Here is a 15,207-nt window from a genome sequence, read left to right as displayed (position 1 = left end):
CAATGTATAACTTCAGCTCTGAGATCCTGGCCTATATTTGTTAGAATGTTTCAAACGGCAAGGCAGGCAGGGAACGTTGGAGTCTGCAGTCACTGGAGCAAGCAAGCCTCATGTTCACTTCCAGCTGCCTGGCTGCTGGCCGCCATCTTGGCTGACAGTTAATTTGCATAAGGATATGCTGATTAGCCAATGGGAAGGGTAGCGGTCGTACGCCAATTACCATGTTTCTCTTTTATTAGTGTAGACTAGAGGCCCTCAGCCCAGCCTGTGCCCTCTTGTAGTCTGGGACCCCTCAGGAGATAACAACCTGCTGGCTTAAGCCTGCTCCTGGGTGGCAGAGGGCAGGCCCAATCCCTAGGTGCAGCCCCCGGTCGGGCTCAGAGCAGGGCTGATTGGGGAGTTGGGGCGCCGCCCCCTGTCATGCACAGAGCAGGGCCCATCAGGGGGTTGGGGAGCTCCCCCCTGTCACGCACAGAGTAGGGCAGATCAGGGGGTTGGGGCGCTGCCACTGTCACACTCAGGGCAGGGCCGATGGGGAGGTTATGGCTCTACCCCGTCACACACAGAGCAGGGCCCATCAGGGGGTTCGGGCGCCTTCCCCTGTCAGGAACAGAGCAGGGTGGATAGGGAGGTTGTGGCCCCGCCCCCGTCACACACAGAGTTGCAGAGCGATCAGGGGGTTTGGGCGCTGCCCCCTGTCACACTGATCCAGTGCCAGGAGGCCTCGCAGCTTCGCTGATCCCGGTGCTGGGAGGCATATTACCCTTTTACTATATAGGATAGAGGTCTGGGGCCGGCTGGTTTGCCCTGAAGGGTGTCCTGGATCAGGGTGGGGGTCCCCACTGGGGTGCCTGGCCAGCCTGGATGAGGGGATGATGGCTGTTTGCAGCTGGTCACACACCCTTCAGGGTGGGGGTCCCCACTGGGGTGCCTGGCCAGTCTGGGTGAGGGGCTGAGGGCTGCTTTCAGGCTGGCGATTGTTGACTAAAGCTCCCAACCGCTCCTTTTTTTTTCTCTTTTTATTATTTTATTCTGGGCCAGCTATAGCTCTGGCTCTAGCTCTGAGGCTTCGTATCTGGTTTGTTTGCCGTTCTATAACGCCAGGCTGAAAGCTGGTTTCTACATTTGCAACATAGTACATAGTTTCTTAGAGTTGTAGCTCAGAGGCCGGCAAGTCAGGTGGGGAACGTTGCAGTCTGCAGTCCCTGGAGCAAGCAAGCCTCATGTTCGCTTCCAGCTGCCTGGCTGCCGGCAGCCATCTTGGCTGACAGTTAATTTGCATAAGTATATGCTGATTAGCCAATGGGAAGGGTAGCGGTCGTACGCTAATTACCATGTTTCGCTTTTATTAGTGTAGATGCTTGCTACAAATATGGGTGTACAAATATCTGTTTGAGTCCCTTATTAATTAACAATTTAAATTCGTTATATATCTTCAGTCAATTACATTTAATGGTTGCATCCCATTGCCTACATCAGTGCCTGGCCCATAGCAAGGATTTAATAAACATATGTGAAATTAACAGCCAAATGAATGAATGAGTGAATAAGTGAAAGAGTGAATCCCAAATTGGATACCAACGCAGACAGAGCTTTATTATTTGTCCCGTGGGTGCCGGTCGTGGTGTCTTCACACCAGGGCGCTGAGCCAGTTGAGAAACTAACCTCTTTGGAGCCCATCCAAGTAGAGAAGAAAACACTGCCCCTGCCTTGTTTGTCACCTTTGCCTCCAATTGTTGCCCCACGGGAGGCCCAGCTGCCTGAAGTCTCCGAGTCAGTCACGGGAGACCAGCTCGAGGGAGGCAGAGCTGAGGCAGTCAGAGAAGAAGGCATTCTTTGCTGCCACGTCTGAGGAACACTCAGTACATTCCTGCCCATGAGACAATAACATTCCCAGCCAACATTTTCATGTGCTTACTCCGGGCAGGTGCTTGATCAGCAGTACCTCATTTAACTGTTAAATAAGCCTGAATCAGGAACTGTAAACCTCCTCACTTTATAAAACAAAACCCAAAGGCACAGAGAAATTGATTAACTTGCCGATGGTCACCCAGCTGGAAAAGGTGAAGCCAAGGCTGAGTCCAGGCACTCGACTCCAGAGCCAAAAAGAAGGCACCAGCAACTGCTCAGGCTGCGAGCAGTTGTCAGTGGTGTTGAGGTTAACCAGCATCCTTTTAAAACAATTGTTTCCTGAGTCTGAATAATATTTATTGAACACATTTTGGAAAACATACACAAAAATTTAAGTTACTTAATCCCACCCAAAACCATAACCACTTTTAACATATTAGAATGTTTCCTCACAGTGGCTTCTTCTTACTTATATATATAACCAGTCAGCCCGCCATAGCCACAGGGTCCACATCTGAGGATTCAAGAACCACAGTTGAAAACTATCCCCAAAAATGTAGCCGAAACCGGTTTGGCTCAGTGGGTAGAGCGTCGGCCTGCGGACTGAAAGGTCCCAGGTTCGATCCCGGTCAAGGGCATGTACCTTGGTTGAGGGCACATCCCCAGTAGGAGGTGTGCAGGAGGCAGCTGATCGATGTTTCTCTCTCATCGATGTTTCTAACTCTCTATCTCTCTCCCTTCCTCTCTGTGAAAAATCAATAAAATATATTAAAAAAAAAATGTTACATTGTTGCTGATGTGTACTATGTAGTTGGGCCTATGATAGTTATGCCTGTACTGACTTCTTTTTCTTGTCTCTGTTCCCTAAACAGTACAGTATAACAATTTACATAGCACTGACTTGGTGTTACACATGATTAATAATGTAGAGATGATTTAAAGTATGCGGGAGGATGTGAGTAGGGTACATACAAATACCACCCCATTTCATATAAGGGATTTGATTGGTTCTAGAACCAATCTCCCGTGGATATCAGGGAACGACTGTACTAGTGTCTTTATTCTCTTAGGAAAGAGGCATCAGTCCTTCCCATCCCGATAACCTGCCTTCTCAACCACTCTTCCTGCCTTCCTGCCAAGTGATGTGATAAAAGGGGATGTTAGTGTAGAATAATGATGACAGTTGACGCGGGGTGTTCACCGGGGCACCCCTGTGCTGGGAAGCACTTGGCCCGCGTTACCTCGTGTAGTTCCCAGCCACTGTACCAGTGCACATGTTACTGTTATTTTGCTTGTTTTACTGTTGAGGAGCCTGAGACTTAAGAGTTCACATGTGGCTCTTCCTCTCCCCCTTTCCTTACTGAATAACTCAGTCCTAAAGCCATGGGGTGAAGGGTAGGTATTCAGATGAGGGGGGCTGTGAGGAGGGATCTAGACCAAATGCTGGAGCCCCCACTTCACCCCAAACAGGTGAAGAGGATGTTTTCATGCAAGTAGAAGGCCCTTGGTTCAGGGGTGACTCAGTGTGAGGTGCTCAGACACTGGGCATGGTGAGAAACACCCACAGTGCTTTGGGGGATGCTCTGGTGTGGGGCAATAAACACCAAGCATGGTGAGGACCGAGGGGTGACATGGGACATCAGAGGCCAAGAAAGGTGAGGGAGGCAGTGTGTGCGTGAGTGGGGTGCTAGGGCCCGAGCCTGGTGGGACAGCCTCTGTCTGAGGGAGGGGTACCGGCGGCAGTGGGAGATTGGTCACCTAGAGAGAGGGGCGTCAATGAGTAGTCACATTACAGATGATGTGAGCCACACCTCTCCCTGTTGGAGAAAAGAACTATAAAGAGGGGAAACTAGACTGAGTCCTCACGTGCTAGCTTGGCTTGAGGTCTTGGTATGAGCTCATTGTTTTCAATAGTACAGGTCACTATAGAAATAAATATATACATATAGATGTAAATATATGAATGTATGTTCAGTATATCCCTAGCTCTGTTCACCTGGAGAGCTTGGGAGTGGCAATTCCCCAACTGTAATGAGCAAATAATCAGTTTCTAAATCCATTCTCTGCTGAAAAGAACCAGTGCTCCAGGGACAAATAGTGGGGACAAGGGGAGGATACGCTGAGCCTAGAGTATTCCTACACCGGTCTTATCATAAGCAAGGAAGTGATCGAAGACTGAAGGTTGCCTACCCAGTCCTGGCCCAGCACAGGTCCCTGCCTGCAGGAGGTGGTCAGTACTTGCTGAAGTGTGTTCTCACCTGTGAACCCCCTGAAGTTCGCCGGCCACCTCCGTCCCTGAAACTGAGAGTATGGTGTCCTTTGTCCCTGAGCAAGGAGAGCAAAGTTCCTGGCACTGTGCGTGCGGTATCACAGCTTCCTGGACTTCCCCAGAGATGACTCCAGACACGGCTGAGCTGAGTCTGTGACGTCCCCTGGAGAGATTTGGACTCTTCCCACATGAGGGCGAAGGCCAGAGGCCCAGGGCTTAGTGGCTGCAGGGGCGGGGAAGGGCCGAGGGGGCCGAGAGTCCTGGCAAGCACAGACGTGAGGGGCTGCCTTCCCTCAGGAGCAATCACACAGCTGCTTCTAACAGTTTAACTTTCTGATTCTCAGGTGTTAGGATGGGAGACGATGGAGTTTTTGTTTGTTTGACTGTTTAATATTTTTATTCTTAAATTACAGTTGGTGTACAATATTATATTAGTTTCAGGTATACAATCCTGTGGTTAGACATTTATGTAACTTACGAACTGATCAGCCTGATAAATCTAATAACCACCTGACACCATACACAGGTATTACAGTTATTGACTATATTCCCTATTGTACTTGACATCCCCATGACTAGTCTATAACTGCCCATTTGTATTTCTAAATCCCTTCACTTTTTCCACCCATCTCCCCTTCCTCCCTCCCACCTGGCAACCATCAAAATGTTCTCTGTATCGATGAATCTGCTTCTGTTCTGTTTACTTGTTTATTGTGTTCTTTAGATTCCACATGTAAGTGAAATCACCTGGCATTTGCCTTTTTCTGTCTGACTTATCTCACCCAGCACAACACCCTCCAGGTCCATCCACGTTGTTGCGGATGCAAAATTTACTCTTTTTTATGGCTGAGTCACATTCCCTTGTATCCATACACCACTACTTATTACCCACACATCTATTGGTGGACACTTATGTTGCTTCCATATCTTGGCTATTATAAATAACTAGTGGCCCAGTGCATGAAATTTGTGCACGGGGTGGGGGGGAGTTCCCTCAGCCCAGCCTGCACCCTCTCCAATCGGGGACCCCTTAGGGGATGTCCAACTGCTGGTTTAGGCCTGATCCCACAGGAATCGGGCCTAAACCGGCAGTTGGACATCCCTCTCGCAATCTGGGACCACTGGTTCCTAACCGCTCACCTACCTGCCTGCCTGATCGCCCCTAACTGCCTTTGCCTGCCTGATCACCCCTAACTGCCCTCACTTGCCAGCCTGATCTTGGCCCAACTGCCCTCCCCTGCCAGCTGATCTCGTCCCCAACTGCCCTCCTCTGCTGTCCTGGTTGCCCCCAACTGCCCTCCTCTGCTGGCCTGATCACCCCTAATGGCTTGGCCCCCACCACCATGGCTTTGTCCAGAAGAAAGTTGGACATCCAGAAGTTGGCTGGTCTACCCAATCTAATTAGCATATTACCCTTTTATTAGTATAGATAGATTACATAGGGTAGGATTGCTCAAATTAGAGGTTGGGGGTGCTTTTTCAGCAGGAGGAGATGCTCTTGGCAGACAAAAATACATAATCCCTATATCTGGACTGATAGCCAGCCATGGGCACTATACTGCCAAACTGGTCATTAAAAAATTGAACCGCTTTCTTACACCTTACACCAAACAGCTGTTGCCCTTAAAACCCTTACCCAGATTAGGTTCTGATTGGTCGGTTTCTATGCCAGTCAGCGTCAAAAGCTCCGCCTCCTAGACAGCCATTGGCTCCTCACACTTCACCCAGATTTGGTTCTGATTGGTTGGTTTCTATGCCAGTCAATATCTCCAGGCCTATCAATGGGCCTGATCAGAGAGGCAGGGCTGATCAGCAGCCCCAGCAGAAGCCCAAGAGAAAGAGAGGTGTGGCTGCTGGCCAGGCCCCAAGAGAAAGAGAGAGGTAAGGGCTGATCAACAGCTGCCACGGAGGCTACGGATCAGACTCTGCTTCTCTCTCCAGGCCTCTCTTCAGGCCTGATCCACAGCCCCCTCGGCAGTCAGTGCTGAGTCGCCACAGCAACCCAGCACTGACTGCAGGACTGACTTCCAGTCGGTCGGTCGAGCCTTCGGTCGTTTTGGGTGCTACGGTCCTGGGTTTTTATATATTAGGATGCGTCAATGAACATATGGGTGTACACTAGTACATCTTTTCAATTTAGTGTTTTGAGTTTCTTTGAATGAATACCTATAAATGAAATTGCTGGGTTTTTCTTTATCTCTTTCTATCGCCTTTGTTTTAAAGTCTATTTTGTCTGATATAAGTATTGCCACCCCAGCTTTTTTAAATGAAGTATATTTCAGTTTGTGTGTGTCTTTCAATCTGAAGTGAGTCCCTTGTAGATATCATACGTAAGGGTCTTGTTTTATTATCCATTTAGCCACCATATGCTTTTGATTGGTGCATTTAACTCACTTGCATTTAAAGTAATTGCAGCCCTGGCTGGTTTGGCTCAGTGGATAGAGTGTTGGCCTGTGGACTGAAGGGTCCCAGGTTCGATTCCGGGCAAGGGCACATGCCCGTGTTATGGGCTTAATCCCCAATAGGGTGCATGCAGGAAGCAGCCAATCAATGATTCTCTCTCATCACTGATGTTTCTATCTCTCTCTCTCTCCCTCTCCCTTCCACTCTGAAACCAATAAAAATATATTTTAAAACAATTTAAGTAATTGCTGACCCAAGTTTCCATCAATGGATGAGTGGATAAAAAAGCTGTAGTAGCCTCAGTAGATAGAGCGTCAGCCTGTGAACTGAAAGGTCCCAAGTTTGATTCCGGTCAAGAGCATGTACCTTGGTTGCAGGCACTTGCCCAGTTTGGGGTGTGCAGGAAGCAGCTGATCGATGTTTCTCTCTCATTGATGTTTCTAACTCTCTATCCCTTTCCCCTTCCTCTCTGTAAAAAATCAATAAAATATATTTTTTAAAAAGCTGTAGTACATTCACACAATGGAATACTATGCAGCTCTTTAAAAAGAAAGATCTCTTACCCCTTGCAATTGCATGGATGTTCCTGGAGGTTATTATTCTAAGCAAAATAAGCCAGTCAGAGAAAGACAAGTACCATATGACTTCACTCATCTGCAGAATTTAATGAACAAAATAAACTAATAAATAAAATAGAAACAGACTCATAGATAGAGAACAGACTGACAGCTGTCAGGAGTGGTGGTTTGCAGGGCTGGGTAATAAAGGTGAAGGGATTAAGAAAAAATAAATAAATAAAACCTCATAGACACAGACAACAGTATGGTGATTACCAAAGGGAAAGGGGGTGGAGAGAGGTAGCAGAGAGTAAAGGAGGGATATATGGTAATGGAAGGCTTTAAGTGGGGTGTGAACACACAATATACAGATGCTGTATTATAGAATTGCACCCCTGAGACCTATATAATTTTATTAACCAATGTCACCCCAATAAATTCAATAAAAATACAAAATGGCCCTAACTGGTTTGGCTCAGTGGATAGAGCGTCAGCCTGCAGACTGAAAGGTCCCGGGTTCGATTCCAGTCAAGGGCATGTGCCTTGGTTGCGGGCACATCCCCAGTGGGAGTGTGCGGGAGGCGGCTGATCAATATTTCTCTCTCATCAATGTTTCTAACTATCCCTCTCTCTTCCTCTCTGTAAAAAATCAATAAAATATATTTTAAAAAAATACAAAATGAAGTAATTGTTGATAGATATGTATTTATTGTCATTTTATTATTCATATTTTTCTCTTCTTCTTCTTCTCTGTTTCCTGATCTTTAAAAAGACTCTTTAACATTTCTTGTAATACTGGTCTGGGGGTGATGAACTCCTTTAGCTTTTTCTTTTCTGGAAAGCTCTTTATCTGTCCTTTGATTCTAAATAATAGCTTTGCTGGGTAGAGTAATCTTGGTTATAGGTCCTTGCCTTTCATTACTCTGAATATTTCATGCTAATCCCTTCTGGCCTGCAAAGTTTCTGTTGAGAAATCAGCTGACAGTCTAATGGGAGCTCTGCTTTTCTCTCACTGCTTTTAAGATTCTCTCTTTGTCTTTAACATTTGGTATTTTAATTATGTGTCTTGGCGTGACCTTCTGTAGGTTCATCTTGTTTGGGATTCTCTATACTTCCTGGACTTTTATTTCTAGTTCCTTCACCAAGTTAGAGAAGTTTTTCATCATTATTTTTTTCAGATAAGTTTTCAATTTCTTGCTCTCTCTTTTCTCTGTCTGGTATGCTTGAAGTTGTTCCAGAGGCGCCTTACACTATCCTAATTTTTTTTTAAATTCTATTTTCTGTTTGCTGTTGTGATTGGGTGTGTTTTACTTCCTTATCTTCCAAATTGCTGATTTGATCCTTGCTTCATCTACTCTAAAGTTGATTCCCTATAATGTATTCATTTAAGTTAGTGTATTATTCATTTCTGACTATTTTAAAAAAATTTTCCTATCTCCATTTTTGCTGGGGTTCATGTTCCAGCATCAAGAAGGGTTTAGGAATCTGGAAAAGGCTATGCGCAGATGACATAGAAATCCAGAGACTAATAAAGATTCCGGAGATGAGTTATAATTTTGAAAGGCATTGGGGGTCAGAGGACCTTCAGCTAAAGGAACTGAAGAGTACCTCCTTGTCTAGGACCCTTACTTTTATTAACACAATTTGTCCTAAGGCAAGGTGGAGGTAATACGCTTCAAAGGGTAAGGTTTCAAAGGGTACAGAAGCATTGTCAGTTTGGGGAATAGCCTATGACTGTTCAGGTGCTTGGCCAGTAGGAGGCAATAACATGTAGATTAACATGCCCTTTAACTGTCTGGCAGCCACAATCAGTTTCCTATTCGGTTTGGGGAAATGCCTTTAGCCATTCCCAACAGCTGACTACATGTGTGACTCAACCCTGTTGAGTGCCCAAGTTACATCAACCTTTTGATGAAACTCTTGAAATTATGACATGCTGGAACTGGTTCCCGGCACATTTTTATGTTTCCTATCCCATTGTTGAAGTTCTCACTATGTTTCTCTACTTTTCCCCTAAGTTCGTTGAGCATCCCTATAACCAATGTTTTGAACTCTGCATCTGGTAGATTGCTGGTCTCCATTTTGTTTAGTTCTTTTTCTGGACTTTTATTCTGTTCTTTCATTTTGGACCTGTTTTTTGGTCTTCTCATTTTGCCTGCCTCCCTGTGTTTGTTTCTATATAAAAGGTAGAACTACTAGGTCTCCAGGTCTTGGTAGAGTGGTCTTAGGTGGTACGTATTCTGTAGGGTTCAGTGGTGCAGCCTCACCAGTCATCAAACTGGGTGCTCCAAGTGTGCCCCCATATTGGCTGTGTGCACTTTCTTGTTGTAGTTGAGCTTTGACTGCTGTTAGCATGTCAATGGGAGAGGTTTAATCCCAGGCCATTAGGATGTGAGGACTGGCCAAGACCACCATGGAGGACCTGCTGTGCAGGGGCTGACCTCATGGAGCAGAACTCTTTTTAGTGGGTCTCAGGTTCCCACCACGTCCACCCTTTGAGTGTTGAGTGTGTTGCTTGTGGAGGTTGTTGGGGCTAAAGCTATCCACCAGGTGCACTGGCTCTGGGGCCTCCTGGGAGGTGCAGACCATGGTCAGTTGCTGCCTGTGCCCTGCCCGGGGCCACCCAGCATGAGCTACAGATCAATCTGCAGATGGTTGCTACGTGTGCTAGGATTGGAGGTGCCCGGGAGAGGCCAAGCTACAAACTAAGGCCATTTGACACTAGTACCAAGCATGGGACAACTTAGCAAGAGGTACAGGGCATGTAGAGGCCAAATGCTGCTTGTTTGAGAGATTTTGGGAGAGTTGGCAGCATGAGACAAGACAGGCCATTTGTAAGGAAATTCTTGGGCTTGGGTGGGCTGGCAAGTTGGGTGGGGTAGAGTCTCAGGGAATCACCAGGGCAGGGCTAACAGTGTGAGCCAGATTGATGAAGACTCATATATGGCACCCGACTGCCAGCTCTGTGGGGGGAGGGCTCAGAAAAGGAACAATGGCCGTAGCCGGTTTGGCTCAGTGGATAGAGCGTCGGCCTGCGGACTCAAGGGTCCCAGGTTCGATTCCGGTCAAGGGCATGTACCTTGGTTGCGGGCACATCCCTAGTAGGGGGTGTGCAGGAGGCAGCTGATCGATGTCTCTCTCTCATTGATGTTTCTAACACTCTATCCCTCTTCCTTCCTCTCTGTAAAAAAATCAATAAAATATATATTAAAAAAAAAAAGAAAGAAGAAAAAGAAAAGGAACAATGGCCTCTGCCAGCACTTCTGTCTGGGAGAAAGCTGCCCCCCCTCCGCCCCCCGCCAGCTCTCACCCTGATGCCAAACAATTCAGTTCCTCCGCATAGGTCCCTGGTACCTTTTGAGCTACAGCCCCAGCACTGGGGCTCAGAATGAATGAGTCCATGTAAGTCTGTGTGTGGACCCTTTAAGAGGAATACCTGGGATTCCAGCAGCCCTCTGACACACTCAGCCACAATCTCCCCTGGTCTTTGCAGCCAGAAGTTTTGGTGAATTCTCTTCCAGCACTGGAACCTAGGTGGGGGTCCCTGGTGTGGGGTTGGGACCCCTTGCTCCTCAAGAGGGGACCTCACAGCCAATATATCCCTCCCAATTTTTACCCCCACACATGGGTGTGGGACCAGCCCGTTCTGCATCTCTGCCCCTCCTACCAGTCTCTGTTTGGCTTCTTTTTTATATTCTTAGTTATAAGACTACTATTCAGCTAGATTTCAGGTAGTTCTGAATGATAGTTGTTCTGTAGTTTAGTTGTGATTTTGATGTGGTTGTGGGAGGTTTCGAGTTACCTACTCCACCTTCATTACCAGAAGCTCTGTTTGGTTTTTCTCCCACTTCCTAAAAAGTCTCAAGTAACCATTTAAACAACGCTCTTTTGGATTTTCTATTTGGGTGAAATTCTTAACATCTATCAAGATACTTGTTTAACCTGTACCCCTAGTGGATAGAAAGCAAAAAGGTAAACTCAGAAAGAAATTCAAAAAGGTAAACTCAGAAAGAAACTCTATCCGCTGAGCCAAACCTAGCTGGTTTGGTTCAGTGGATAGAGCATAGGCCTGCAGACTGAAGGGTCCAGGGTTCAATTCCGGTGAAGGGCACATGCCCAGGTTGCAGGCTCAATCCCCAATGAGGGGCAGGCAGACAAAGTGTCACATAAAGAAAAATGGGCCCTTTTGGGCTATTTCACAGTGACATTTCTAAAAGACATGCCTTTTAAAAATATATATATATTTCTTTATTGATTTCAGAGAGGAAGGAAGAGGGAGAGAGAGAGAAGCATCAATGATGAGAGAGAATCATTGATCGGCTGCCTCCCGCACTCCCTACACTGGGGATAGAGCCCGAAACCCAGGCATGTGCCCTTGGCCAGAATCAAACCTAGAACCCTTCAATCCGCCGGCTGACGCTCTATCCACTGAGCCAAACTGGCTAGGGCAAGACATGCCTTTCTTGACGAGGCAGTTTGCTTCAACATGCATGCCTTTCTGCAGTGTGACTTTTGCCATTCCTCCTATCAAGGCATGGGGCCCACATCCTTCTGCTGAGTCCTGCCTGGCTTGTGACTTGTTTGTCAATAGGATGCAGGAGAAGTAATAATGAATGACTCCTAGGCCTTGGCAGTCAAGGCCTCTTGGAACCCAGCTGCCATGCTATTAAGAATTGGTCTGGCCTACAAGGATGAGGATCCATAGAGAACAGAGAGACTTCTGCTGGTGGCCAGTGCCCCTGCCAGCCACTTGAGGGAGGCCATCTTTTCCCTCCCCAGCTGGGCTCCCATCTGACTCCACCAGGCAAAAATGCAGCAAAACCGCCAACCTGAGCCCAGCCCAGATGGCATAGTCAAGAGCAAATAAATGGTTGTTGATTTAAGTCACCAAGTTTTAGGGGTGGGAGACTGTTAGTTCACTGGAAAGAAAACTAAAACACATGCTAAAGCTGGCTGATTCTCTAGCACTATCGGGTGTTAGATGAACAGAGTCTCTATCTCTTTTCTCCATTGCAGAGTCTCTATCTCTTTTCTCCATTGCATGGGCCAGGGTCCCAGGAAGCAGTGGACATAAGTGTCCCATCTCAGTGAGCCAGGGAGGGATGAAGACAAGGATGCAACCTAGCGATCACACCTGGAGGATCCAGTGAGCACCTGACCTCCCTTCAGCATGAGTCAGGTGCTGCAGGAATCCAAACCCAGGGAAACTTACACTCAAGATGGATAGATAAGACTCATAAACATAAAACAATGGCAGGCAACTCAATCATATAAGCCTGTAAAAGGACATGCGTGAGTTCACAGAACGAGGCTGCCGCTGTCAGGGAAGGACTGTAGATGGATACGGGGCTTGAACAGACGTGGAGGATGGGAATGACAGATTTGGGAGAGAACATTTAGGTGTGTGTATGGGGGATACCCTGTAAGTTGGCATAAAGATTTAAATAAACTTGCTGAGGAGAGGGGCAGAGGGGCTGAGAGAAGGAAGACACAGCCTGGCCAGAGTGAAAGAGGTCTTGGCCTTCTTACTCACTCGGTGCTGCCTCTGAAGTTCACTGGAACATTTGGGTGACATTCAGGAGTTGACACCAGTAAAGCCTGCTTGGCATCTCCACATGTAAAGTTCTGAGGAAAGACGGTAAGTCCAAGAAGGAGCCTGTCGTCAAAGCAGGACCCGCCTGGAGAAGGAAGCAAGGCTGGGCTGGGTTCCAGGGACTTGGCTGACTGTGTCACTGTTTGCATGTATGGCCACACGCTGTGGCTCAGGCCTGACTGTTCCATCCATCAAGCTACTTCCTAAACCACCGCCCACACTTGGCACAAAGAGAAGCATCACCTGCCCCGGAAGCGTCCTTGGCATTCCCAGAGCCAGGCTCTCTCTGCCCTGGGGAAACCAGTCATGATGTCTCTCTGCCAATCTACACCTTTCCAGGCTTCCTCCTCCCTGACAGGCTCCTGGGTGTGGCTTTAGCCATGCCAGGGCACTGACCTCACTAGGAGGCTGCTCCCATTCCACCCTGCAAACAGGATGGTTCCACCCCCCAACTGCCTTAACGTGGGAGGAGCCATTTAGGACTGTACCTCCCCTGAGGGAAGCTAAACAGTCAGTATCCTTACTTCCCATTTCCAGATGGAGAACTGAGTCATGGACTTGACCTACCAGGGCATTCAAAACACTTCAGTGACTCAGTGACATCCCAGCCCCACCAAGTCCAGCCCACAGCTGTGACCTCAGGCACCTGGCTCTGCTCTCGCTGTCTCATTGACATGGGGTCTAGCTGCTGCCAGAACCTTTGCCTAAGGCTCTGCTGGGGTTCTGGGATTCTGCCTCTCAGATCCTGTTAATGTTGCCACCATTAAAGCTCATATCCCAACATAACATGGATGGTTATATACCTACTAGAGGCCCGATGCACAAAATTTGTGAAGGAGCTCAGCCTTCACAGCCTGCTTTGTCCAGAAGGTCCTCTGGACCGTCATTCTGCTGTTCAATCTAATTAGCATATTAGCTCTTTATTATATAAGATGACGAGATGAGATACCATCAAATGTGTGAATCTGTGTAGGTCCATCCATCAATGTCAGCGCATTCCCTCTGCTGATAGGTAAAAATCCCCAATGAAGACCATAAATCTCATGCAGACCCAATCTCTGAGGAGCATGCATGCCAGACACAGGTGGCCAGCGAGGCCAGGCGCCTGTTCAGTGTGACCCTTGGATACGTATCCTGTTGGACTCTAATTGGCTCTCAGTGGTGTTTGTACAGTGTCCAGGGGAGCCTCACAAGCTACATTTCTTTCTTCCCGGAGGGTAAAGGAATAAGGCTATTAAGCACTTGTGCTGGGAGGGGCACTACAGGTTATATCTATACTAATAAAAGGGTAATATGCTAATTAGACCGGGTCGACCAGACATCTTCCAGTTGTCTGGTCCTCCTTCTGGACAAAGTCAAGGTGGCAGGGGCCAAAGCAGAGGCAGTTAGGGGCGATCAGGCCAGCAGGGGAGGGTGGTTAGGGGCGATCAGGCAGGCAGGCAGGTGAGTGGTTAGGAGCCAGCGGTCCCTGATTGAGAGAGGGATGTCCGACTGCCGGTTTAGGCCCAATCCCACAGGGATTGACAGTCGGACATCCCCCAAGGGGTCCCAAATTGCAGATGGTGCAGGCCGGGCTGAGAGAACCCCCCCCCCCCCCTACACACGAATTTCATGCACCCAGCCTCTAGTAGTATTATAAACTGTCACCACAGCAAGGTGCTGTCCCGCCTGCAGATGGGGACACGGAGGCTACATACACACTTTGGCCAGAGCCTCAGCATCCCTCACACAGGCGGGCCATGCAGGGCTCCAGGCTGGCCCAGGACCTTTCCAGCATCCCTCCCACTCCTCCAGACCTGGATCCCAGCAAGCCCCTACCTCCTGCCTCAGTCACACCATCCCCTCGGCCTAGGCAGGGGCGGGCAAACTTTTTGACTCGAGGGCCACAATGGGTTCTTAAACTGGACCGGAGGGCCGGAACAAAAGCATGGATGGAGTGTTTGTGTGAACTAATATAAATTCAAAGTAAACATCATTACATAAAAGGGTACGGTCTTTTTTTTTTTAGTTTTATTCATTTCAAACAGGCCGGATCCGGCCTGCGGGCGTAGTTTGCCCACAGCTGGTAGAGTACCCACAATCCACTGGGCAGATCGCTCCCATCTTTCAAGGTGCAGGCCGCCTCCGTCCTGGAGCTGGTAAGCCCGCCGACTGACCCCATAACGACCCTCCTATGGCTGCCTCCCTCTCGGGGCCTCCAGGTGACCTTGTTCCGCATCCCACTCACCCGCCCCGCACAGAGCACACAGAGGTCCCACTAGGGGTCGCCGAGTGCCTTCTCCACCCTCTGCCCAGCGCCCAGCGCCCAGCGCCCCAGAGGCGACCCGACCCCCGCGGTTCGGCAGACGACGGACCGGGAAGAACCGAAGTGCCCAGAAACGTGCTGCGCCCAGAAACCTCCTGGGCGCAGGGACTGCGAGGCGCCCAGCCTGCCAGCGCGGGCCCTGTCCCAAAATCTGGCCCCGTCTTCTCCCAGGAAGACCCAGCCCGGTTCACCGGCACAGCACTCTCCGCGGGACCGCGAGGGTCGCGGC

Source organism: Myotis yumanensis, unplaced genomic scaffold (genome assembly GCF_028538775.1).
Source record: "Myotis yumanensis isolate MYYU_CA2020_CCGP unplaced genomic scaffold, mMyoYum1.0.hap1 SCAF_5, whole genome shotgun sequence".
NCBI lineage: Eukaryota > Metazoa > Chordata > Mammalia > Chiroptera > Vespertilionidae > Myotis > Myotis yumanensis.
This window is presented reverse-complemented; position numbering follows the sequence as displayed.